This window comes from Oncorhynchus nerka, linkage group LG28 (genome assembly GCF_034236695.1).
Source record: "Oncorhynchus nerka isolate Pitt River linkage group LG28, Oner_Uvic_2.0, whole genome shotgun sequence".
NCBI classification, from domain to species: domain Eukaryota; kingdom Metazoa; phylum Chordata; class Actinopteri; order Salmoniformes; family Salmonidae; genus Oncorhynchus; species Oncorhynchus nerka.
In genome coordinates this window covers 76,893,436-76,917,990 of record NC_088423.1, presented here as the reverse complement: position 1 = coordinate 76,917,990, position 24,555 = coordinate 76,893,436, and positions in this window count along the sequence as shown.

Below are 24,555 nucleotides of genomic sequence, written 5' to 3'. Positions count from 1 at the left end.
GATCGACAGCTTTCTGACAGGTTATATAAAAGCATTTCACTACACTACAAGCATTTCACTACACTCGCATTAACATCTGCTAACCATGTGTATGTGACAAATACATTTGATTTGATTTATAGGAAGTGCATAGCACCAAGATACACTGTTAGTGCTATGAATTAAGATCTTTAAGAGATGTTAACAAAGTACTAAAATTAAAAGTACTAAACTAAAAGTTTCGCCTAATTTCAGTTTATGTGACTAAACAAGCATGTATAGTGTAGAACATGTATTCACAAACTGGGGTACTTTTTTTTTTTTGTGAATCACAATGTTAGTTGGCATACCCCTGACAGCCTTACACGCGTACCCCAGTTTGTGAATACATGTTCTACACTATAAATGCTTGTTTTGTCACATAAACTGAAATTAGGCGAAACTTGTAGAATTTTAGTATACATTTAAAATGTATTTTAAATGAGCAGAGAACACGCTGTAGGTCTGACATGACATTTACACCTGGTGTTCCAGGACAGGTATGTAAAGTGAAACGTGTTTACAATCTTATCTACACTTCAATTCTAAACCAGAGGTTGATGTACAATAGAGATGTTGAGAAACAACAAACAGAGATCTGTTCACTATCCTCATCCCCATTAGTACAATGTAAAAATCTGTCGTTCTGCCCCTGAGAAAGGCAGTTAATCCACTGTTCCCCGGCCGAAGACGTGGATATCGATTAAGGCAGCCCCCCCCACCTCTCTGATTCAGAGGGGTTGGGATAAATGCGGAAGACAAATTTCAGTTGAATACATTCAGTTGGACAACTGACTAGGTCTCCTCCTTTCCCTTACCATATTTCACTGCAGCTGGATAGGGTTTAACTTTAGGTCCTTTCCCAGTGAAAGCTGATCATTAGGCCCTCCTCTGTGTAACTGGAGTGGAGACACACTGTGGTCAGATCTCTCTCTGATTGATAGTTAGTGGTTGGAGGCTTTTAGTGCTGCCCTTTCATTCAGGATCAGCCCCATCGCTCACCCACTTAGAGTAGTCATAGATTGCCATCACATTTCTGACTCTAATGGCAGTGCTCCTATAATATACTGTATATTTCAAGCCTGTCAACAATCAAGCTAGGCTTCATGTGCTTTACGCTTTGTTTGCATTGGTGCACAATGAAGGAGGTGTACCAGGGTCTTGCATGTTCTTTGGAGTGTGTGATGATTGAGTGTTAAAGTGTCGTCGTAAAAATATAATTGATACAGCCTTTATAATGTATTACAGTTTGTTTCCTTTACACATATGAATCAGAGACCTTTAGACCACAGAAACGGTGTCTACACAACCTTCACACAACCTTCAGAAGACACATTTCAATAACATTCAGAAACCCTTAAAAACAACACAGAAGATTCCTAGGTTGATTAGGTTTAAGTTTTAATCTTTGTCTGAGTGTGGGCCTTTAGAAAGAACGTTCTCATGCATCTCATTACACCTCTCAACCCCATAACTGAGAGGTTATCGATTCTTTCAGGGTGTCACAGTTCAGAGAAAAAGAGGGAGAAACTAATTGAGGCCTTGTAATTACTCACAGTGCTGAAGTTAAGGTGACCTGAAGGACACATGATTTCTAAAGGGAAAGACCTGAGGAATTTGGACATGGGCATAAGTGTGTGTGTGTGTGTGTGGGGGGGGGGGTCTATAGCTGATCTGTGGTTAAGTTTTCTAGGACAATGAACAGACCACCATGTACTGTACAGTGTGAATTATTCCAACTCATAATCAATATCAAATGACACAAATGTACCACAACCATGCTTTTCATTTAACTTCTCATACCATCTTATTTCCTCTTTTCCTTTTAATCTCCCTTTTTTTTACCTCTCTCTTTCTTTCTCTCCTTCCACTCTATTTTACACACTCTATTTTACACACTCTATTTTACACGCTATGTTGGCTGCTGACCAGTCTCAGTGCTCCTTAATTGGTTTCATGGTGAATGTGTCCATCGCTCAGTCATTCCTCTATCTCTTTAGGCTTGTGCCAAGAGGTTCATCCCTTTAAGGTACATTTTCTATTTGTAAGACTGACTTTGGTTCTACCAGTTTGGAGGATGGAAAAATGACTTGTATGGCTGTGATTTAGTGTGAATAGGAAGAGAAGACTTTAAAAAAAAGGGAAAGTGCATGGAAGAGAGCTGGAAAATGCCAGTGATTGGTTGATCTCTGATCAGAGAATTAATCAATCCTTCCAAATCAGTTGGCTTTTGTGCAGCTCCGCTTTGCTCTAATCTGTCTGTGGAAGATTACAACTCTCTGTGCACTGACTGACGAATGAGAAACAGAGAAAGCTAAAACTCCTTCAGACTTTTTGGATAGGAAAGATACATACTTAGTTTGTGTGGGAACTTTGTTTTGAGTTCAGTAATATTTTATGATGAATTACTTTATGCAGAATCAATGCGTGTTTTTATACTCCTACACTGCACTCAAGTTCAATAAATAATTTCTACGAACCAAACAATTTGTAAGATTCAGTCCTGCATTGGATCTGTCCTGTTATGAACCTTGACCATTCAATTCCATGCAAGAATCTCTCAGAGAATACACTGTAAAAAAAATCTAGTTGTTTCAACTAATTATTAAGGAACTGGTTCCACAGACTTTTTTAGTTTGCTCAGCTTTTCAGTGTTACCTGAACTTAACATTTTTAGTTGGACCAAACTTGCCTCCAATATTCAGTCAACTTTGAATGTCTTTGCTCAAATTCTTGTACAGTATGTTCTTTTAACCCTCCTGCTGTGTTCTGATCGAATTGGACCGATTTACAAGTTTTCTCTCTGAAAAATGTAGTTAATTTAATCTGATTGTCATAAGGTTCCATGACTTTGTCCACACAGGGTATCTGAACACACAAAATACATTTAGATGATTTTCATTACATTTTGGGTGTTTTATTTAACTTTTGTACACTGTGGTGTCACCTGGTCAAAGATTACCGGTCATTAGAAATGAATGTGAGACTACAATTAGTGCATACAATTGAGTTCAGGCACATGCCCATTCATCAGATGGGCACACTTCCTCTCCCAGACCCCCACATGCATGTGTGTTTGAGCACACACACTTCACTCCCCTTCTTGGCATCCAGAGCAACCCTCATGGGAATCTTTCCTCCAGGTGAACCACACCTGTTGGCATTCTCACAAACAATCGCAACATTGTTTCAATAATATATAGAATTTTTCTCGAGCTCTGGTATATAAAGCTTTTTGAGGCCTTGCTCACAATTAATTATGTGGTAGCACAATGACCAAACGATATACTGTATGTGAGGCTCTTGATCACATATTTGATCGTGACACTGGTGAGTCCATGTGAGTCCATGTTAACCATTAACACAAAGTAATCTGTGATAAATAGCACAATATGTTTAATCTGAGTATTTGTTATAGTCAAAATCATCCATACATTATGCTTTTTTTACTCCAAAACTAGTTGTATGAGCTCAGGTCAATGAGAATTAATTAATATGAAACAAACACAAAAGGGGGGTTAACTAGAAATCATTATTTGGGGATTTTACCTAAAAAAAAAGTGGTGGAACTATTTACAAAGACAGTGCTTTTAACAGGCAGAACAATGTTTTAAATGAACATATTTGACACTTTGACATACACTACCGTTCAAAAGTTTGCAGTCACTTAGAAATGTCCTCATTTTCCATGAAAACGTACATGAAATTATTTACAAGATGAATAGGAAATATAGTCAAGACGTTGACAAGGTTATAAATAATGATTTTTAAATTAAATAATAATTGTGTCCTTCAAACTTTGCTTTTGTCAAAGAATCCTCCGTTTGCAGAAATTACAGCCTTGCAGACCTTTGGCATTCTAGTTGTCAATTTGCTGAGGTAATCTGAAGAGATTTCACCCCATGCTTCCTGAAGCACCTCTCACAAATTGGAGTGGCTTGATGGGCACTTCTTACGTACCATACGGTCAAGCTGCTCCCACAATAGCTCAATAGGGTTGAGATCCGGTGACTCTGCTGGCCACTCCATTATAGACAGAATACCAGCTGACTGCTTCTTCCCTAAATAGTTATTGCATAGTTTGGAGCTGTGCTTTGGGCCATTGTCCTGTTGTAGGAGGAAATTGGCTCCAATTAAGTGCCGTCCACAGGGTATGGCATGGCTTTGCAAAATGGAGTAATAGCCTTCCTTCTTCAAGATCCCTTTTACCCTGTACAAATCTCCCACTTTACCACCACCAAAGCACCCCCGGACCATCACATTGCCTCCACCATGCTTGTCAGATGGGGTCAAGCACTCCTCCAGCATATTTTCCTTTTTTCTGCGTCTCACGAATGTTCTTCTTTGTGATCCGAACACCTCAAACTTAGATTTGTCTGTCCGTAACACTTTATTCCAATCTTCCTCTGTCCAGTGTCTGTGTTCTTTTGCCCATCTTAATATTTTGGCAGCTTTATTAAATAGTACCCGCAAAACACCAGTCTCAACGTCAACAGTGAAGAGGCGACTCTGGGATGCTGGCCTTCTAGGCATAGTTCCTCTGTCCAGTGTCTGTGTTCTTTTGCACATCTTAATCTTTTACTTTTATTGGCCAGTCTGAGATGGCTTTTTCTTTGCATCTCTGCCTAGAAGGCCAGCATCCCGGAGTTGCCTCTTCACTGTTGACATTGAGACTGGTGTTTTGCGAGTACTATTTAATAAAGCTGCCAGTTGAGAACTTGTGAGGCGTCTGTTTCTCAAACTAGACACTCTAATGTACTTGTCCTCTTGATCAGTTGTGCACCGGGGCCTCCCATTCCTCTTTCTATTCTGGAAAGAGCCCATTTGCACTGTTCTGTGAAGGGAGTAGGACACAGCGTTGTATGAGATCTTCATTTTCTCGGCAATTTCTCGCATGGAATAGCCTTCATTTCTCAGAACAAGAATAGACTGACACATTTCAGAAGAAAGCTCTTTGTTTCTGGCCATTTTGAGCCTGTAATCAAACCCACAAATGCCGATGCTCCAGATACTCAACTAGTTTCAAGAAGGCCAGTTTTATTGCTTCTTTAATCAGGACAACAGTTTTCAGCTGTGCTAACATAATTGCAAAAGGATTTTCTAATGATCAACTTGGATTAGCTAACACAACGTGCCATTGGAACTCAGGAGTGATGGTTGTTGATAATGGGCCTCTGTACGCCAATGTAGATATTCCATTCAAAATCAGCCGTTTCCAGCTACAATAGTCATTTACAACATGTCTACACTGTATTTCTGATAATTTGTTATTTTAATTGATTTTTTTGTGTGCTTTTCTTTCAAAAACAAGGACATTCCTAAGTGACCCCAAACTTTTGAACGGTAGTGTACATGACTACATTGTTCATGTTAATTCATACAGTAACTAATATTCAACATGGCCTCACCTGGGATTTGAACTCAAAACCTCTTGGTTCACAGATGGGATGGCTTGGCCTGGGGGGATTTACTTGGATGATCACACCCTAGCGACTCCTTGTGGCAGGCCAGGTGCTTGCAGGCTGACCTTGGTCACCAGTTGAACAGTGTTTTCTCCAACACATTGGTGCGGCTGGCTTCCGGGTTAAACTGGCAGGTGTCAAGTATACATTAAAGCAGGCAATACCCCACCAACAATACAGATTAACATTGCTGAAATAAATTAATCAAATCAATGATGAGAAAATAGTCAGATTAAATTATAATTGAAACAGACATGGTGGCATAGCCAGAAGATTAAAATACTGTGAACCAAGAGGTTGTGAGTTCAAATCCCATGTTGAATAATAATGACTGTATAAATGAACACAAACTTCTTCAGGCTAGCCGTCCCACCAGCAGGACAACTTCGCGCAATTTAAATAAATAATCATAAATATTCATAAAAATTATGGATATGAAATTCATAAATTCATAAAATCACAAATAGCAATTATACATTCACTTACTTTTCTGAATTGCAATCCAAAGGGTCCCAGCTACAACATTTATTGTTGTTTTGTTAGATAAAATTCTTCTTTATATCTCAAAAAGTGTGTTTAGTTGGCGCCATCGATTTGAGTAATCCACTTGTTCAACATGCAGAGAAAGGAATCCAAAAAGCTACCTGTAACCTTTTTTAAACCAAGTGAAAATACGTACCCTAAAATGTAATTAAACTATAATATTTCATACGGAAAGAAGTATGTTCAATAGGAAAATGATATTAGCAGGTGCGCGCCCTCTTCGTCGCTCGCGCACAGACTGATTTCCAACTTGGAGTCCCAGTAATAAAACTCATAATTCTTCCTCGTTTGGGAAGAAACAAGCCTGAAACCTTGAACAAAGACCGTTGACATCTAGTGGAAGCCATAGGAATTGCAATCTGGGAGCTGGATTTAGTTTATTTGGATATGACCCTATACTTTCCATTGTAAGAGCATGGGCTCTCAAAAAAAGAAAATCTGATGTACTGTGTGGACAAAGTCATGGAACCTTATGACAATCAGATTAAATTAACTACATTTTTCAGAGAGAACTTGTAAATCGATCCAATTCGACCGGAACACAGCAGGAGGGTTAAAAGAACATACTGTATAAGACAATTTGAGCAAAGACATTCTAACTTGACTGAATATTGGAGGCAAGTTTGGTACAACTAAAAATGTTAAGTTCAGGTAACACTGAAAAGTTGAGCAAACTAAAAAAGGCTGTGGAACCAGTTCCTTAATAATAATAATTAGTTGAAACAACTACAAGAAATGTTTACAGTGTAGAAAGATGAAACCCAACAATTCCCCTCACAACACAGGCTATCAAAGTGTGAGGCTTTGGACGATAAGTTAGGCTCCAGGAACCATTCAGGAACAGTCCTTGCCTATAACCTTCTAAAATATCTCCTCTGATGATCTACAGTGTGTTAGAACCCCAGTTTAGGAGACCTTGCCCCCCTGCTCGTGTTTACGTAACCTGGCTCTGAGTAGCGCTGCGAGGAATGCCATGATTTATTAATCTTCTGCAGGTCTTGGTTGGTGATTATTTGCTTGGCACATTCTTGCCCTGTGCTTTTGTAAGGGTGTTCTGACTGAGAATGAATACTTTCTTATAGTAGAACCGGGCCCTTGATCCGTCATCTTATGCATATACTATTATCGAGCCTGCCTCGGCTTCTTTGCAGATTCATTTTGTTTTTCCCCCAATCAACACTCAGAATCATGGTGACCTCAGCTACACACCACACAAATAGAACTCTCCACTATAACTCTAATTCCACTTTGTAGATCTCATACTCCATGGAGATCGATCTCCACAGTGGGAGGAACTGCTAGCTGATTATTAAACAAGTTTTAGCTAAATTCCTACTAAAGAATTCATGAACAAATTCAATATATTCATTAATACAGTACTTACCTAGCTTTGACTGATTCATTTGGTGCTAAAAAAGCTGTGGTAGGAAATGGTTAACCATTCTCTGCCAATATGGTTCGAAATGCATCAAGCATTTAACATTGTCTCTCTCTCTCTCTCTCACTCTCTCTCTCTCTCTAGCTGTCTCTCTCTCAACAGGGAGAGAAACATATATCATTAATCTCTGTGCAGTGGAGGAGGTGACAGTAACAAAGTTGCACTGCCAGGCCATGTTTTCCAAATAGCTTTGTAATGCATGCCTAGAAACTCATTAATGAGTTTAACGCTAACCCCGTGGGATTGTTTAAAGTAATTAAATTCACCTTAAATTATTCAGAAGAATCCATCAGGTGTCTGCGCTGTGAAAGGAGCCGTGAGAGAGAAGAACACTTCCCATAGCAGTCGTAACATTATGACGTTGAACTAGCAGCAAAGCATAGCCATGTTTTGGAGATTTATGGATGCATGTACTGTATGTGTGTGTAAAATTGGCTGATTAAACAAATTATTGGGGCTGCATTTAAAGAGTAGAAGATTGTATTAACTGGTACAGAGGTATTCATTCTTTTTCAGATTGAAGTTTGCTTAAATAAAAGTCTAAAAAATAGAAAATAAGAAGAAATTCAAGGAGCAGCCTTCCTGTTGAACCCATTATGGAACTATAATCTGAAAGGAAAATGTCATTTTCAACATGAGTCCACTCCAATCAACCTCCTGTATTGTTCAGACGGCAAAATATCCACAGTTTTTCCAATCACGAGTAAGCACACATCTCCGGTGACATAGCCACGGGAATAGTGGGGGTGATGGGGTGTTGCCATTTATCCGCCGGCGGGGGGATAATTATACATATTTTGTCCGCGCTACAGACGACTATATCGGTTCGCTAATACAGGACTAGTAAAGGCCCAGTGCACTACTTTTGTGAAAAATATACACTACCATTCAAAAGTTTGGGGTCACTTAGAAATGTCCTTGTTTTTGAAAGAAAAGCACATTTTTTTGCCCATTAAAATAACATCAAATTGATCAGAAATGCAGTGCAGATTGTTATTAATGTTGTAAATGACTATTGTTGCTGGAAACAGCAGATTTTTTTATTGAATGTCTACATAGGAGTACAGAGGACCATTATCAGCAACCATCACTCCTGTGTTCCAATGGCACGTTGTGTTAGCTAATCCAATTTGATCATTTTAAAAGGCTAAATGATCACTAGAAAACCCTGCTGTGCTGATTAAATAAGCAATAAAACTGGCCTTCTTTAGACTAGTTGAGTATCTGGAGCGTCAGCATTTGTGGGTTCAATTACAGGCTCAAAATGGCCAGAAACAAATACCTTTCTTCTGAAACTCGTCATTCTATTCTTGTTCCAGTAAATGAAGGCTATTCCATGCGAGAAATTGCCAAGAAACTGAAGATCTCGTACAACGCTGCGTACTTCTCCCTTCAAAGAACAGCGTAAACTGGCTCTAACCAGAATAGAAAGAGGAATGGGAGGCCCCGGTGCACAACTGAGAAAGAGGACAAGTACATTAGAGTGTCTAGTTTGAGAAACAGACACCTCACAAATCCTCAACTGGCAGCTTCATTAAATAGCACTCGCAAAACACCAGCCTCAACATCAACAGTGAAGAGGCTACTCCGGGATGCTGGCCTTCTAGTCAGAGTTGCAAAGAAAAAGCCATATCTCAGACTGGCCAATAGAAGTAAAAGGAACTCTGCCTAGAAGGCCAGCATCCCAGTCGCCTCTTCACTGTTGACGTTGAGACTGTTTTTTTGCGGTTACTATTTAATAAAGCTGCCAGTTAAGGACTGGAGCTTGCCGAGGAGTCTTGTTCTGAGCATAATCTGTGCAAGCGGCGATGAATATGAAGATGTCAGGAACCATGGTGGGTCACCAAAAGCGTCATCGCACAAACGCCAGGGTCCAATGAGAACCAGGGTGGCAGGCCAGTCCGAAGGAGTGGGCCCAGTACAGGACCGCTGAGCAGACCGCGTCAGGCACGAGCATCCAGTTATCTGCCAACGTGCGGAAATCCACCGCATAGGCAGCCATACTGCAGGAGTCCTGCCGAAGCTGGATTAGCTTCCGGGCAGCTTCTCTCCCGAAGAACAGGGCGTAAAAACCTTCTTCACCTCTCCCATGATCCCCCAGACTAACACATATGGCCGGCTGCTGTTCCCATACAGCAGTAGCCCAGGTGAGAGTCCTCCCAGACATCAGCGTGATGAGACATGCTATCTTGGAGCGATTCGAGGGGAAGGATGAGGGCTGAAGCTCGAACATGAGGGCACACTGAGCTAGAAACGCCCGACAGGTGCTCGACTCCCCATTGAAGCATTCTGGGGGGGGGGGGGGAGTCCTGAGAAAGTGGAGTGTCCGATGAGACTCCGCTGTGTTAACACTTTTTTGGTTACTATATGATTCCATAAGTGTTATTTCATAGTTTTGATGTCTTCACTATTATTCTACAATATAGAGATTTGTAAAAATAAAGAAAAACCCTTGAATGAGAACTGTAAGTGCATCCAAACCTTTGACTGGTACTGTGTATATATTTTTTATTCTTATTTTTCAGGGGGTGCTTCAGCACCCTCAGCACCCCTACTTCCTGCGGCTACAGTATGCCTGGTGACACATTCACGTGCATTCACACACTCAGTTACTCACTCACTCACTCACTCACTCACTCAGTGACTCACTCAGCAATCATAACAAAAATATTTCATTCCTATCAGTCCAACAGGTCTGTTCCATCTCAATCCAGGAACAGACATTTCCATTGTACTGTACAGCAGGGAGGAGAAACCTACGCTATAGGCTTAGCGCCATTTTGACATTATCTGTAGAGGACAAAGATCTCCTGCCTTCTCCACTTCTGGTTTATAACAACACCACAGGGAATATCTGTTTAACAAGGTGACAAGCACTTAAATGAACAGACAACCTTGCTGCTTCATCAGAGTCTCTTGGTCTCAGTCTCTTTTTCTCATTCAGTATTCCTCCCACGTGTGTCCGTGATTGACTGTAACAGACCAAGTCTTGATAAATAGAACATAGTTCAAGAGAAGTTCAGAGACCCCCGGCAATGACAATCTTTTATTAATTGTTTTCCATGCTCTAGGACTACATATAAAGTAGTTGTAATATGGGAACTATGTAAAAAGCAGGATGTTTTCCACTTGTAGATTGGTTGAAATTGGTGATCAAATAATCCTAATGGCTCAATTGTCTGTTGAGTAAAGTTGAGAACACATGATGCAAGATCAAGTGGTCATTTGTAGAAACAGAGGGCGAGCATTCTGATTGACTGCTTGCCGTCCTCGTTAATCAATTATCTCCAAAAAATGATTGCATGGCAACTGGAATATGGTCTGGGTTTAGCCAATAATGATGATGCATATACACTAGCTTCTAGGTCAGGGGTTTAGCCTAATACCTGAGGCACAGGAAGCATTTAATGTACAACTCCTTTCCATTGGGAGATCTTCTGAAGCATTGACTAGAACACAAGTCATTTCATATGTCCCTTATGTGAATAGGAGACAACTATTTATGTTTTGTCAATGATATAATTTAAAATTCCCTCTCTAGCCACCTTTCTCTGCAATCAGAACAATGCATTCCATTAGCTCACCAGAACATTATAGAGGTGATCGGTTGATTATGTTGTCTCTCTCCATCTGATTGGCTGTAAATGGCAGGTGGATGCTTGGTAGCCTGGCCTAGTCTCTGTGTTAGACATCTTGTTGTTGTCATGTTTGATAGCACCAGAACATTTTGGCTAAAGCCGAAACAGATTGACATCTAGGCTAGATGCTCGGTGACCTTTGAGTGGGGCTGGAGCTGGGGGGCATATTTGGAGAAATAACTGTTTGAGTGCAAAGTCCATCAGTTGTGGGACGATTACTCATAGCTATTATTTCTATGTGTACCTTTTGTGTTGGTACTTTACAACGATGTAAAATTAGTATAGTGTCCCCTGTGTTAATGGTACTCTGGGAAGGAGGGGTGATTCTAAGGGGATATCATCATTCACTGCTGTGCACTGTGCTTTAGTAGCCTACACCATAACATTTACAAGTTAAATAATGCAAGAATACCCTTAAAGTGGAACTGACATCATTTTAGCAACATTAACTATTATTCAAATCTGTTCATATACTCCCCCAGGAACAATATGAAACATTTATTTGACATTTTCTGACAAGTGAGCACTTAGATATGGTCATTTTCATGTTTTCATAAATTCATAGAATGTTTGGAGTCTTTGCAGACCGGTGCGCTATACCCAATCAGAGCTACAGTAGGCCTATATGCAAATAAGCCATTTGCCACACGGGCATGCCATCATTCACTGAACTGTGTGTTTACAGGCAGTAGCAACAGTGCGACTTCAGATCATTAGAATGAATTCGCCAAAAAATTCACCTGAAAGGATTTCTGCATAAATGTAAATACTGTAATGACCTGACTGGATCATAAAGGAACAATTGTCCAGACAGAGGTTTGAGTTTACGAATTGACGGTTTATTAACCCAACTTTACACAGGCTACGGTTTGGCCGTAGCCCACGCCAAATAAATGAAAGGTAACCCACAAGCCAACCGTGATATTCTATTGTGAAGGCCAGACATAAGAGAGAGAACAAAGGCTAAACCTGGTCTTAACTTCCAATGCTCCATCCCCCTGCCCAACCCCCCTCCACCAACTGCCAGGCATCAGAACATTCCAGGCATTCCCGTGATTGGCAGATAGCAGATTGATTGGCATGTCGGACCCCGCGAACACTGGGTACTGGTACATTTACATTTACATTTAAGTCATTTAGCAGACGCTCTTATCCAGAGCGACTTGTAAGTACAACACAACCACCTACTAGCCTAACACATAAAACACAGCTGTCTGTGCAGGTCGCTACAATACCATGGAAGTCCTCTTACATTTGGAAACTTCGTAGTCCGATTGATCAAACAACTATGAAAAGGTATGCTATCGCTCCCTCAGTTGCTTATACACATCAATAAGATCAACAACTAATGCTAGCCAGAGAAAGATGAGCTAAAATCTAACGAGGGAATATTAGTTAAACCCTGGTTGGCCATCATAATTGCACTGATAAACGATGGAGAATTAGTAGCCTTCTCGTCCTTCTGCAGCTTGCCTGCCAATGCATGCTGGTTCCAACCCAAGTTTTGACAACTGAATGGGAACTTGCCTGCACGCTCTTTTGATCAATGCCAAATACATTTAATTGACAACTAAGAGATATGCTAACTGTGGATAAGTCATTCAAGTTCAGTATAGCTGGCTAGCTAGCAATGCGATTCACATTTCTTGCTAGCTAACCAAATTACACATACATCTTTAGCTGTAGTCACAGAAAAACGCTATGAGGGGGAAAAAGTTGGTCACTTACCCACTCCTCCAATGACATGACATCCACCCAGCAGCTAACTAACGTTAGGCTCCGTGTTTTTAGCTTGCTAAATAAATACCTAGCTACATAAATATATATGCTAGTCCAGGGGTGTCAAACACAATCAGTGCACGGGCCAAACACAAATTCACGGGCCAAGAAATAATAAAAAAGAGAAAAAATATTTGTCCAGATTTTGCTGCAATGCTTGCAAATGTGCAAATTATGTGACCCCAATCAAAAAGTATTTATTAACTCCAAATAACAAAAGTACCTTTTTTTAAAATAGGTTTTTGTAACATGTTTTAAATTGTTTTGCACTGTATGGATCACCGGTCCGGTTGAATGCAGCATTGCTGTATGGTCCACACAAAATGTATTGTAGTTGAGTAGCCAGCGTAGGCTACTGCTCAAATGTATTGTAGTTGAGTAGCCAGCCTAGGCTACTGCTCAAATGTTACTATACTAGGCCCACGTGTTTCTCCTTGGCTTGATGTTTTGTTGCAGGTTTAGTTTTTTGGTTATTCATTGTCAAGCTTTAAAAACCAAAGCCAGACTGCAACATTTTAGTATTGTTTGGCCTTTTGTTTGACACGTGCGCTAGCCTATTAGTCACATTATGACGGACTTGAGATCGTTGCCCTTTGATTGTATTGACATTCCCAGCCTTAGTAACAGTCGTCCGTTTTTGTTCAAAATATTGAGTAATTCAACTGAAACAGTGCCTCCCGAATGGGTGGAGGCAGCAATCAATGTCCCATGCCAGCTGTGATTTACAACCTGATAGCAATATTTTTTGGAATACCAAGACATTTATTGGTAAATTAATCATGCATTGAGCTGCATTAAAGCTTCAATGCTTTAATGTAAGTCATGGAATTTTGAGTAAAATATAACGTGTTTTAAAACCTCTTAAGTTGGTTTTGAAGCATACACTGGAAATTACATATTTTTGGCTGGTATTATGATTGTCTGTTTGTTTCATATATGCAAAGTAGTTAAAACGCTGTCAGTTCCACTTCAAAATATGTTTTTCTACACCCTGTACTATTCTCCTCTTGATCCCTTACCTCCTGCTATTCTTCCTGTCGACACAGTAGCGACAATCTTAATTACACCATTTCCTTAATGTGCTGAGTTGAATGGAATATTTATCACACAGTGTCCTAATACTTTGTCATTCTTTAGTAGAACATTGTAATGCAGAGTGTGGTTGTTGTAAAACATATTGGTAAAGCAGTGAAGTAGTATGACAAGGTTTCATGTATGATATAAGAGTTGTTGTTGACCATTGGTGTAAATAGGCAGGAGTTTGTGTACACTGTTGCTTTTGACTCCTTCACTTAGTCACGACAGCTCATATTCTTGCATGGTAATACCATAAAGCTTCCCAATTGAAACAGTTTGCACATATTACGACTTCGGTAGCCGAAGTCCTACGCCCCTTCATCAGTGATTGGTCAAAGTACTACTCCTTGTAGAGGTGGGAACAATGGATGGGATTCTTCAATTAAGTGTTTGTTGTCATTCAACAAGAGACGACTAGTTTTCATGCACATTGTTTCACTTGAAAAAAACTGTGCTTAACATCTTAGTTAGATGTACAATTTGGCGACTAAGACCAAAACATATATTACATGTTTCTTGATTATCTTAGATTAATTTGGCCTATATTGAGGAAGTGTTACTGAGTATGTTGGTGCTACAGTGGCTCAAGAGGGGCAAACAACTAATATTGGTGCTTTTTTCCCTAATTTTTCAAGTGAAGGTCTTTAGGGAGTATGTGAGCACAGATGTTGATTTTGCATAAGTTCTGATAGAAGCAAACCGAACCTACAGTTGAAGTCGGAAGTTTGCATACAACTTAGCAACTTATACATTTGAACTCAGTTTTTCACATTTCCCCGAATTTAATCCAAGTAAAAATTCCCTGTTTTAGGTCAGTTAGGATCACTACTTTATTTTAAGAATGGGAAATGTCAGAATAATAGTAGAGTGATTTATTTCCTCTTTTATTATGTTCATCACATTCCCAGTGGGTCAGAAGTTTGTATACTCTCAATTAGTATTTGGTAGCATTGCCTTTTAAATTGTTAAATTTGGGTCAAATGTTTCGGTAGCCTTCCACAAGCTTCCCACAATAAGTTGGGTGAATGTTGGCCAATTCCTCCTGACAGAGCTGCTGTAACTGAGTCAGGTTTGTAGGCCTCCTTGCTCGCACAAGCTTTTTCAGTTATGCCCACAGATTTTCTATGGGATTGAGGTCAGGACTTTGTGATGGCTACTCCAATACCTTGACTTTGTCCTTACGCCATTTTGCCACAACTTTGGAATGCTTGGGGTACTTGTCCATTTGGGAGACCCATTTGTGACCAAACTTTAACGTCCTGATTGATGTCTTGAGATGTTGCTTCAATATATTCACATAATTTTCCTGCCTCATGATGCCATCTGTTTTGTGAAATGCACCAGTCCCTCCTGCAGCAAAGCACCCCCACAACATGATGCTGCCACCCCGGTGCTTCACGGTTGGGATGTTCTTTGGCTTGCAAGTCTCCCCCTTTTTCCTCCAAACATAACGATATTTATTTTATATAACCTTTATTTTATCCGGGAGTCATTATGTCCAAACAGTTGTATTTTTGTTTAATCAGACCAGAGGACATTCCTCCAAAAAGTACGATCGTTGTCCCCATGTGCAGTTACAAACCATAGTCTGGCATTTTTATGGTGGTTTTGGAGCAGTGGCTTCTTCCTTGCTGAGCGGCCTTTCTGGTTATGTCGATATAAGACACGTTTTACTGTGGATATAGATATTTTTGTACCTGTTTCCTCCAGCATCTTCACAAGGTCCTTTGCTGTTGTTCTGGGATTGATTTGCACTTTTCGCACCAAAGTAGGTTAATCTCTAGGAGACAGAACGCGTCTCCTTCCTGAGCGGTATGATCACTGCGTGGTCCCATGGTGTTTATACTTGCATACTATTGTTTGTACAGATGAATGTGGTACCTTCGGGCATTTTGAAATTGCTCCCAGGGATGACCCAGACTTGTGGAGGTCAACAATTTTTTTTCTGAGGTCTTGCTGGATTTCTTTTTATTTATCTAAAAATAATTATACAGTATGTGTATATATAAAAATATACAAAGTGTGTGTATATATATATATGTATTTGACACACTGCCGATTTTGCAGGTTTTCCCACTTACAAAGCATGTAAAGGTCTGTAATTTTTATCATAGGTACACTTCAACTGTGAGAGACGGAATCTAAAACAAAAATCGAGAATCACATTGTATGATTTTTAAGTCATTTGTATTTTATTGCATGACATAAGTATTTGATACATTAGAAAATCAGAACTTAATATTTGGTACAGAAACCTTTGTCTGCAATGACGGAGATCATACGTTTCCTGTAGTTCTTGACCAGGTTTGCACACACTCGCACTGCAGCAGGGATTTTGGCCCACTCCTCCATACAGACCTTCTCCAGATCCTTCAGGTTCTGGGGCTGTCACAGGGCAATACGGACTTTCAGTTCCCTCCAAAGATTTTCTATTGGGTTCAGGTCTGGAGACTGACTAGGCCACTCCAGGACCTTGAGATGCTTCTTACGGAGCCACTCCTTAGTTGCCCTGGCTGTGTGTTTCGGGTCGTTGTCATGCTGGAAGACCCAGCCATGACCCATCTTCAATGCTCTTACTGAGGGAAGGAGGTTGTTGGCCAAGATCTCGCGATACATGGCCCCACCCATCCTCACCTCAATACGGTACAGTTTTTCCTGTCCCTTTTGCAGAAAAGCATCCCCAAAGAATTATGTTTCCACCTCCATGCTTCACTTTTGGGATGGTGTTCTTGTGGTTGTACTCATCCTTCTTCCTCCAAACATGGCGAGGGGAGTTTAGACCAAAAAGCTCTATTTTGGTCTAATCAGACCACATGACCTTCTCGCATTCCTCCTCTGGATCATCCAGATGGTCATCGGCAAACTTCAAACGGGCCTGGACATGCGCTGGCTTGAGCAAGGGGACCTTGCGTGCGCTGCAGGATTTTAATCCATGACTGCGTAGTGTGTTACTAATGGTCTTCTTTGAGACTGCGGTCCCAGCTCTCTTCAGGTCATTGACCAGGTCCTGCCATGTAGTTCTGGGCTGATCCCTCACCTTCCTCATGATCATTGATGCCCCACGAGGTGAGATCTTGCATGGAGCCCCAGACCGAGGGTGATTGACCGTCATCTTGAACTTCTTCCATTTTCGAATAATTGCGCCAACAGTTGTTGCCTTCTCACCAAGCTGCTTGCCTATTATCCTGTAGCCCATCCCAGCCTTGTGCAGGTCTACAATTTTCTCCCTGATGTCCTTACACAGCTCTCTGGTCTTGGCCATTGTGGATAGGTTGGAGTCTGTTTGAGTGTGTGGGCAGGTGTCTTTTATACAGGTAACGAGTTCAAACAGGTGCAGTTAATACAGGTAATGAGTGGAGAACAGGATGCCTTAAAGAAAAACTAACAGTTCTGTGAGAGCCGGAATTCTTACTGGTTGGTAGGTGATCAAATACTTATGTCATGCTATAAAATACAAATGAATTACTTAAATCATACAATGTGATTTTCTGGATTTTTGTTTTAGATTCCGTCTCTCACAGTTAAAGTGTACCTATGATAAAAATGATCAGACCATGCTTTGTAAGTAGGAAAACCTGCAAAATTGGCAGAATATCAAATACTTGTTCTACCCACTGTATGTATGTACAGTGGGGCAAAAAAGTATTTAGTCAGCCACCAATTGTGCAAATTCTCCCACTTAAAAAGATGAGGCCTGTAATTTTCATCATAGGTACTCTTCAACTATGACAGACAAAATGAGAAAAAAATCCAGAAAATCACATTGTAGGATTTTTTAAAATGAATTTATTTGCAAATTATGGTGGAAAATAAGTATTTGGTCAATAACAAAAGTTTATCTCAATACTTTGTTATATACCCTTTGTTGGCAATGACAGAGGTCTTCACAAGGTTTTCACACACTGTTGCTGGTATTTTGGCCCATTCCTCCATGCAGATCTCCTCTAGAGCAGTGATGTTTTGGGGCTGTTGCTGGGCAACATGGACTTTCAACTCCCTCCAAAGATTTTCTATGGGGTTGAGATCTGGAGACTGGCTAGGCCACTCCAGGACCTTGAAATGCTTCTTACGAAGCCACTCCTTCGTTGCCCGGGCGGTGTATTTGGGATCATTGTCATGCTGAAAGACCCAGCCACGTTTCATCTTCAATGCCCTTGCTGATGGAAGGAGGTTTTCACTCAAAATCTCACGATACATGGCCCCATTCATTCTTTCCTTTACACGGATCAGTCGTCCTGGTCCCTTTGCAGAAAAACAGCCCCAAAGCATGATGTTTCCACCCCCATGCTTCACAGTAGGTACGGTGTTCTTTGGATGCAACTCAGCATTCTTTGTCCTCCAAACACGACGAGTTGAGTTTTTACCAAAAAGTTATATTTTGGTTTCATCTGACCATATGACATTCTCCCAATCTTCTTCTGGATCATCCAAATGCTCTCTAGCAAACTTCAGACGGGCCTGGACATGTACTGGCTTAAGCAGGGGGACACGTCTGGCACTGCAGGATTTGAGTCCCTGGCGGCGTAGTGTGTTACTGATGGTAGGCTCTGTTACTTTGGTCCCAGCTCTCTGCAGGTCATTCATTAGGTCCCCCCGTGTGGTTCTGGGATTTTTTTTCTCACTGTTCTTGTGATCATTTTGACCCCACGGGGTGAGATCTTGCGTGGAGCCCCAGATCGAGGGAGATTATCAATGGTCTTGTATGTCTTCCATTTCCTAATAATTGCTCCCACAGTTGATTTCTTCAAACCAAGCTGCTTACCTATTGTAGATTCAGTCTTCCCAGCCTGGTGCAGGTCTACAATTTTGTTTCTGGTGTCCTTTGACAGCTCTTTGGTCTTGGCCATAGTGGATTTTGGAGTGTGACTGTTTGAGGTTGTGGACAGGTGTCTTTTATACTGATAACAAGTTCAAACAGGTGCCATTAATACAGGTAACGAGTGGAGGACAGAGGAGCCTCTTAAAGAAGAAGTTACAGGTCTGTGAGAGCCAGAAATCTTGCTTGTTTGTAGGTGACCAAATACTTATTTTTCACCATTTGCAAATAAATTCATTAAAAGTCCTACAATGTGATTTTCTGGATTTTTTTTCTTCTCATTTTGTCTGTCATAGTTGAAGTGTACCTATGATAGAAATTACAGGCCTCATCCTTTTAAGTGGTAGAACTTGCACAATTGGTGGCTGACTAAATACTTTTTTGCCCCACTGTGTGTGTATGTATGTATATGTACAAAACATTATGAACATCAGCTCTTTCCATTACATATATTGATCAAGTGAAAATAGGTGAAAGCTATGATCACTTGTTACATCCACTTCAATCAGTGTAGATGAAGGGGAGGAGACAGGTTAATAAGGAATGGACAATTATTTTCAATTTTCGCCTAAAATTACATACCCAAATCTAACAGCCTGTAGCTCAAGACCTGAAGTAAGGATATGCATATTCTTGATATCATTTGAAAGGAAACACTTTGAAGTTTGTGGAAATCTGAAATTAATGTAGGAGAATATAATACATTAGATCTGGTTAAAGATAATACCATCATCTTTGAAATGCAAGAGAAAGGCCATGTTGTATTATTCCAGCCCAGGCCATATTGTAGTATTTCACTCTCAACAGTTTCTTATGTGTCTCAAGAATGGTCCACCAAGGACATCCATAAAACTTGACACAACTGCGGGAAGCATTGGAGTCAACATGGGCCAGCATCCCTGTGAAGTACATAAACTCCTGACTTTCAAAGATAATGAATAAAAATCCAAATAACTTCACAGATCTTCATTGTAAAGGGTTTAAACATTGTTTCCCATGCTTGTTCAATGAACCATAAGCAATTAATGAACATGCACCTGTGGAACGGTCGTTAAGACACTAACGGCTTACAGACAGTAGGCAATTAAGGTCACAGTTATGAAAACGTAGGACGATAAAGAGGCCTTACTACTGACTCTGGAAAAACACCAAAAGAAAGATGCCCAGGGTCCCTGGTCATCTGCATGAACGTGCCTTAGGCATGCTGCAAGGAGGCATGAGAACTGCAGATGTGGCCAGGACAATAAATTGCAATGTCGGTACTGTGAGATGCCTAAGACGGAGCTATAGGGAGACAGGATGGACAGCTGATCGTACTCGCAGTGGCAGACCACGTGTAACAACACCTGCGCACGATCGGTACATCCAAACATCACACTTGCGGGACAGGTACAGGACGGCAACAACTGCCCGAGATACACCAGGAACACACAATCCCTCCATCAGTGCTCAGATGGCCGCAATAGGCTGAGAGAGGCTGGACTGAAGGCTTGTAGGCCTGTTGTAAAGACAGGTCCTCACCAGACATCACCAGCAATAATGTCGCCTATGGGCACAAACCCACCGTCGCTGGACCAGACAGGACTGGCAAAAAGTGCTCTTCACTGACGAGTCAGGGGGTGTCTCACCAGGGGTGATGGTCAGGTTTGCGTTTATCGTCGAAGGAATGAGCGTTACACCGAGGCCTGGATCGATTTGGAGGTGGAGGGTACGTCATGGTCTGGGGAAGTGTGTCACAGCTCATCGGACTGAGCTTGTTTCATTGCAGGCAATCTCAACGCTGTGCATTACAGGGAAGACATCCTCCTCCCTCATGTGGTACCCTTCCTGCAGGCTCATCCTGACATGACCCTCCAGCATGACAATGCCACCAGCCATACTGCTCAAACTGTGCGTAATTTCCTGCAAGACGGGAATGTCAGTGTTCTGCCATGGCTAGCGAAGAGCCCGGATCTCAATCCCATTGGATCGGAGGGTGAGGGCTAGAGCCATTCCCCCCCAGAAATGTCTGGGAACTTGCAAGTGCCTTGGTGGAAGAGTGGGGTAACATCTCACAGCAAGAACTGGCAAATCTGGTGCAGTCCATGAGGAGGAGATGCACTGCAGTACTTTATGCAGCTGGTGGCCACACCAGATACTGACTGTTACTTTTGATTTTGACCCCTCCCCCTTTTGTTCAGGGACACATTATTCCATTTTTGTTAGTCACATGTCTGTGGAACGTGTTCAGTTTGTCTCAGTTGTTGAATCTTGTTATGTTCATTTTTGATACTAGTGCTGAGAATATTGTTTGTGTGTGTGCAAGTGGATGACTTTAGTCTCGGAGGTAAAGGGCTCTATCTTTTTTGTGCCGATTAGCTGTGCTCAGTAAGACAATGAGCTGGAGTAGGGATACACCCCTACCAGCATGGTGCGGCGTGGCATGGATGGGAGGTTTCTAATCACCTTTCGGAGATTCAATTTATCTACTATCTTTGTGGGAGGGAGGCCTATCTGACTCAAGGAGGCTCAAGGAGCTGTGAATGGTGGGAAACTTGTCTGTGTGTGAAATCTTAATTAAAGCCCTCACAGGTGTGTGTGTGTGTGTGTGTGTGTGTGTGTGTGTGTGTGTGTGTGTGTGTGTGTGTGTGTGTGTGTGTGTGTGTGTGTGTGTGTGTGTGTAAAACGGGCAATTAGAACATGTTGATGGAGGAGTGTGTTTTAGTGTTATTTTTTTCTATTACCACAATTGAAAATAGAAAATGATTAAATGAATGCCGGCATGAAATTGCAGGACGAAGGCCGTGGCACATAGTGCGGATAAACAATGGATCGTGTGTATGTTGCAATAGATTCCTTATCTCCTGTAAAGATGGTCGTCATTTGTCAGTCACGGCCCACCCAGCAGGAGGCCATAGTGTTCTCTTAATGAAGAGTGTCCCTCTCCCACTGTGACCAGACCACCTGGCACAGTCCTGTAGTCAACAAGAAAAAAAGTCACCAGTTAACAAACACTGCATCTTCTGCCTTGTGGATTGCAATGTACTGCATGTCCATTCCATCAATGCATGTTCACTTTGCTCTCTCTGTCAGTATACTGTTCAGGATTTACCATTCACTGCTTTGTTGAATAATGTCCTTGATATCTTTGGTTTATTTAAGGTGATGACTATGAGGATCAGGCCGTAATGACCTATACTGTAAACTTTTTCCTAACATGTGACCCAACCAGGAAGTACTCCTGGCCGTAGTCATAACAGGTTACTGTCATGCAAATGAAACTGTCATGCTGATCAGGTAAAATGTAGCTCTGTCCCCATGGAGCCCCCTCTCTCCCTTGCTTTCCTGCCACAAAGATCATTATCTGGCCTTTCAGGTGTTCAACTTCTTCTCCCCTGGCCACATTGATGTTTACCTCAAATTTCTCCTCATGTTAAGATAATCTAATTATTCATGGGCCCTGCCACGGAGTTGGAGTTCATGATTATTCACTTTATTATTCAGCACAGGCTGCTTCCACAAGCATGGACCAGAGCATGGACCAGAGCATTGGAGTAAAGAGAGAGAGAGAAGAGATGAATGCACATATTACATTTGCATGACTGAGAACAGGTAGGCCTATTGGCTAATTACTAACTAGTCATTGGCTTGAGAAAAATAAAAAGTATTTCCTAAATGTTTATCTTTCTGATCACGATTATAATCGATCCAAACAAACAAATTATTTTTTATCCTGCATAGAGCATGTTTTCTGCATAAATTGTTAACTTGTTGATGTCCCCCGCCCCTAAAATGTAGTACAATTAAAAATAGACTACTACCATGGCAGGAAAATACCATGGTAGTGGTGCAAATATCATGGTATGTCTCTGCCACGGTGGTGACAAACATTATTTATTTCATTGTATTACCATGGTACAAATATGCACCATGGTAGTACAATGAAAAACATAACATGATTTTGTACTAGCAGCATGTAGTGAAACATGAAAGCATGGTAGTGGTTTACAATGTATTATCATGATTATCAACCAGTTTTTTGCATAAAGTGACTTAATACTAATTTATGGTACTCACATAATGCAATATTGACTACTCACTCTGCAATGGCAAAGCATAGGCCTAGTGTACCCTCTGAAACCTCTTAAGCTCATAGTGAAAAACCATAACACACATGGTCTAGTTGTGTAGTATACCCTCTTAAATCTTGGGATGTGGATAGGGTATGATGAGTAGAATCGATGGAGTCTGACACCTTGAACATAAGGTTTAAAATAATGAGTTGATCTGGTGCTTTCTCTTCAATACAGTTTTCAGTAGGCTCTCTCTCATTTTAACTTACTAGGCTACTAGTATACATTTCTAAATTTGTGAAAAGTTATTAATTATCTTATTTCATACATTTTCCTTATGTCATTCCCACAGCAAGTTACAATTTTTCCATTTGTTTACGCTCTGTGTCATTGGAGTCCTCTGTCACCATGACTACGACAGGCTAGCTTGACTGCAGCTAACGTTAGCCAATGTTAGCTTCTATTCTAACTGACTTAGTTTAATTAATTTATCAAAATGTCATCACAATCACTTAAAACTGAAGCTGGAAAGACTGCAAACTAGCTGCACTTCGTTTCCTTTTTTCAATTGACATTTCTTTGTACATATCCATAAAAATGATCCATCTGATTCAGGATTTTGACTGGCTGAGAAACGCTGCCTGTCTGTCCGCCTCGTCCCCTCATTACTATGGGACAGCTGGAGATCTAATTTTAATTATAATTTTTTAAATAAATAAAAATTCTTAGGGGTGGATCAGCTTAATATTGCGGAATGAATGTTGCTTCCATCAATGTAATTGTCTGCATCATTTCCATTCCCCCATATATTCTGGGGGTAAATATAAATATCTATATACATACACGCATGCATACACATACCTATATAGACATACATACTTTTTTTTAGAATATACCTTTATTATTACCCGCAAACCCTACCACCCTTCCCCCAATTGGAGTAAACCAATAAACACTTACGCTTCTACCTTCAGTTTATATATCTTATACACATTTTACAGACACAATCTATTTTACAATAGTTATATTTAGTTTGTTTTTAGTCCTTCCTCTATTTCTGATGTCCATCCAGTTTGATTTCTATTTGTAACTGTGCTATTTCACAAAATTTCTTAACCTATAAACATTTGACAACCAACGTAAAACATACGGGGTCTATCTTGTTATTAGTCCCACCCTTCAGCTCCATTCAACCCCGTCCATCTATTTCTCAACATCATCCATTTTGGATTTCTATTTGCCAATAATTTTTCAACTGTGCAGTGAGGCTTCATAAAAATATTGAACCTTTCTATTCTCAAAAATAAACATTTTTGCTAAAATAATTATTATATTATTGATTGATTGACTATGGCTTTTCAAATCACCCAGTATTGCTATCTGCAGCGTTAGTTCTAGGCAAATGTTGCAATTCTTCAGCCATTCCTTCAACCATTCCTGGAGCTACATATGGACAGTACCAAAATAAATGATCTAATGACTCTGCCTCCTCACAGCAGAATCTGCAGAGCTGTGAAGATTGTATCCCCTATATATAACATTCTATTGGTTGCAATAGTTTTGTATGGTAATTTAAATTGGAGTTTTGAATCTGGCGTTGGTTTGCGTATCAATTCATAAACCATGTGCCATGGACTGGGTACATCGCAAATCCCTTCCCAACTATTTTGCAATTTAATGGCACAGCTGTCAGTTTTTGGTCCTTAAATGAAATTGGGATATGTTTTTTATT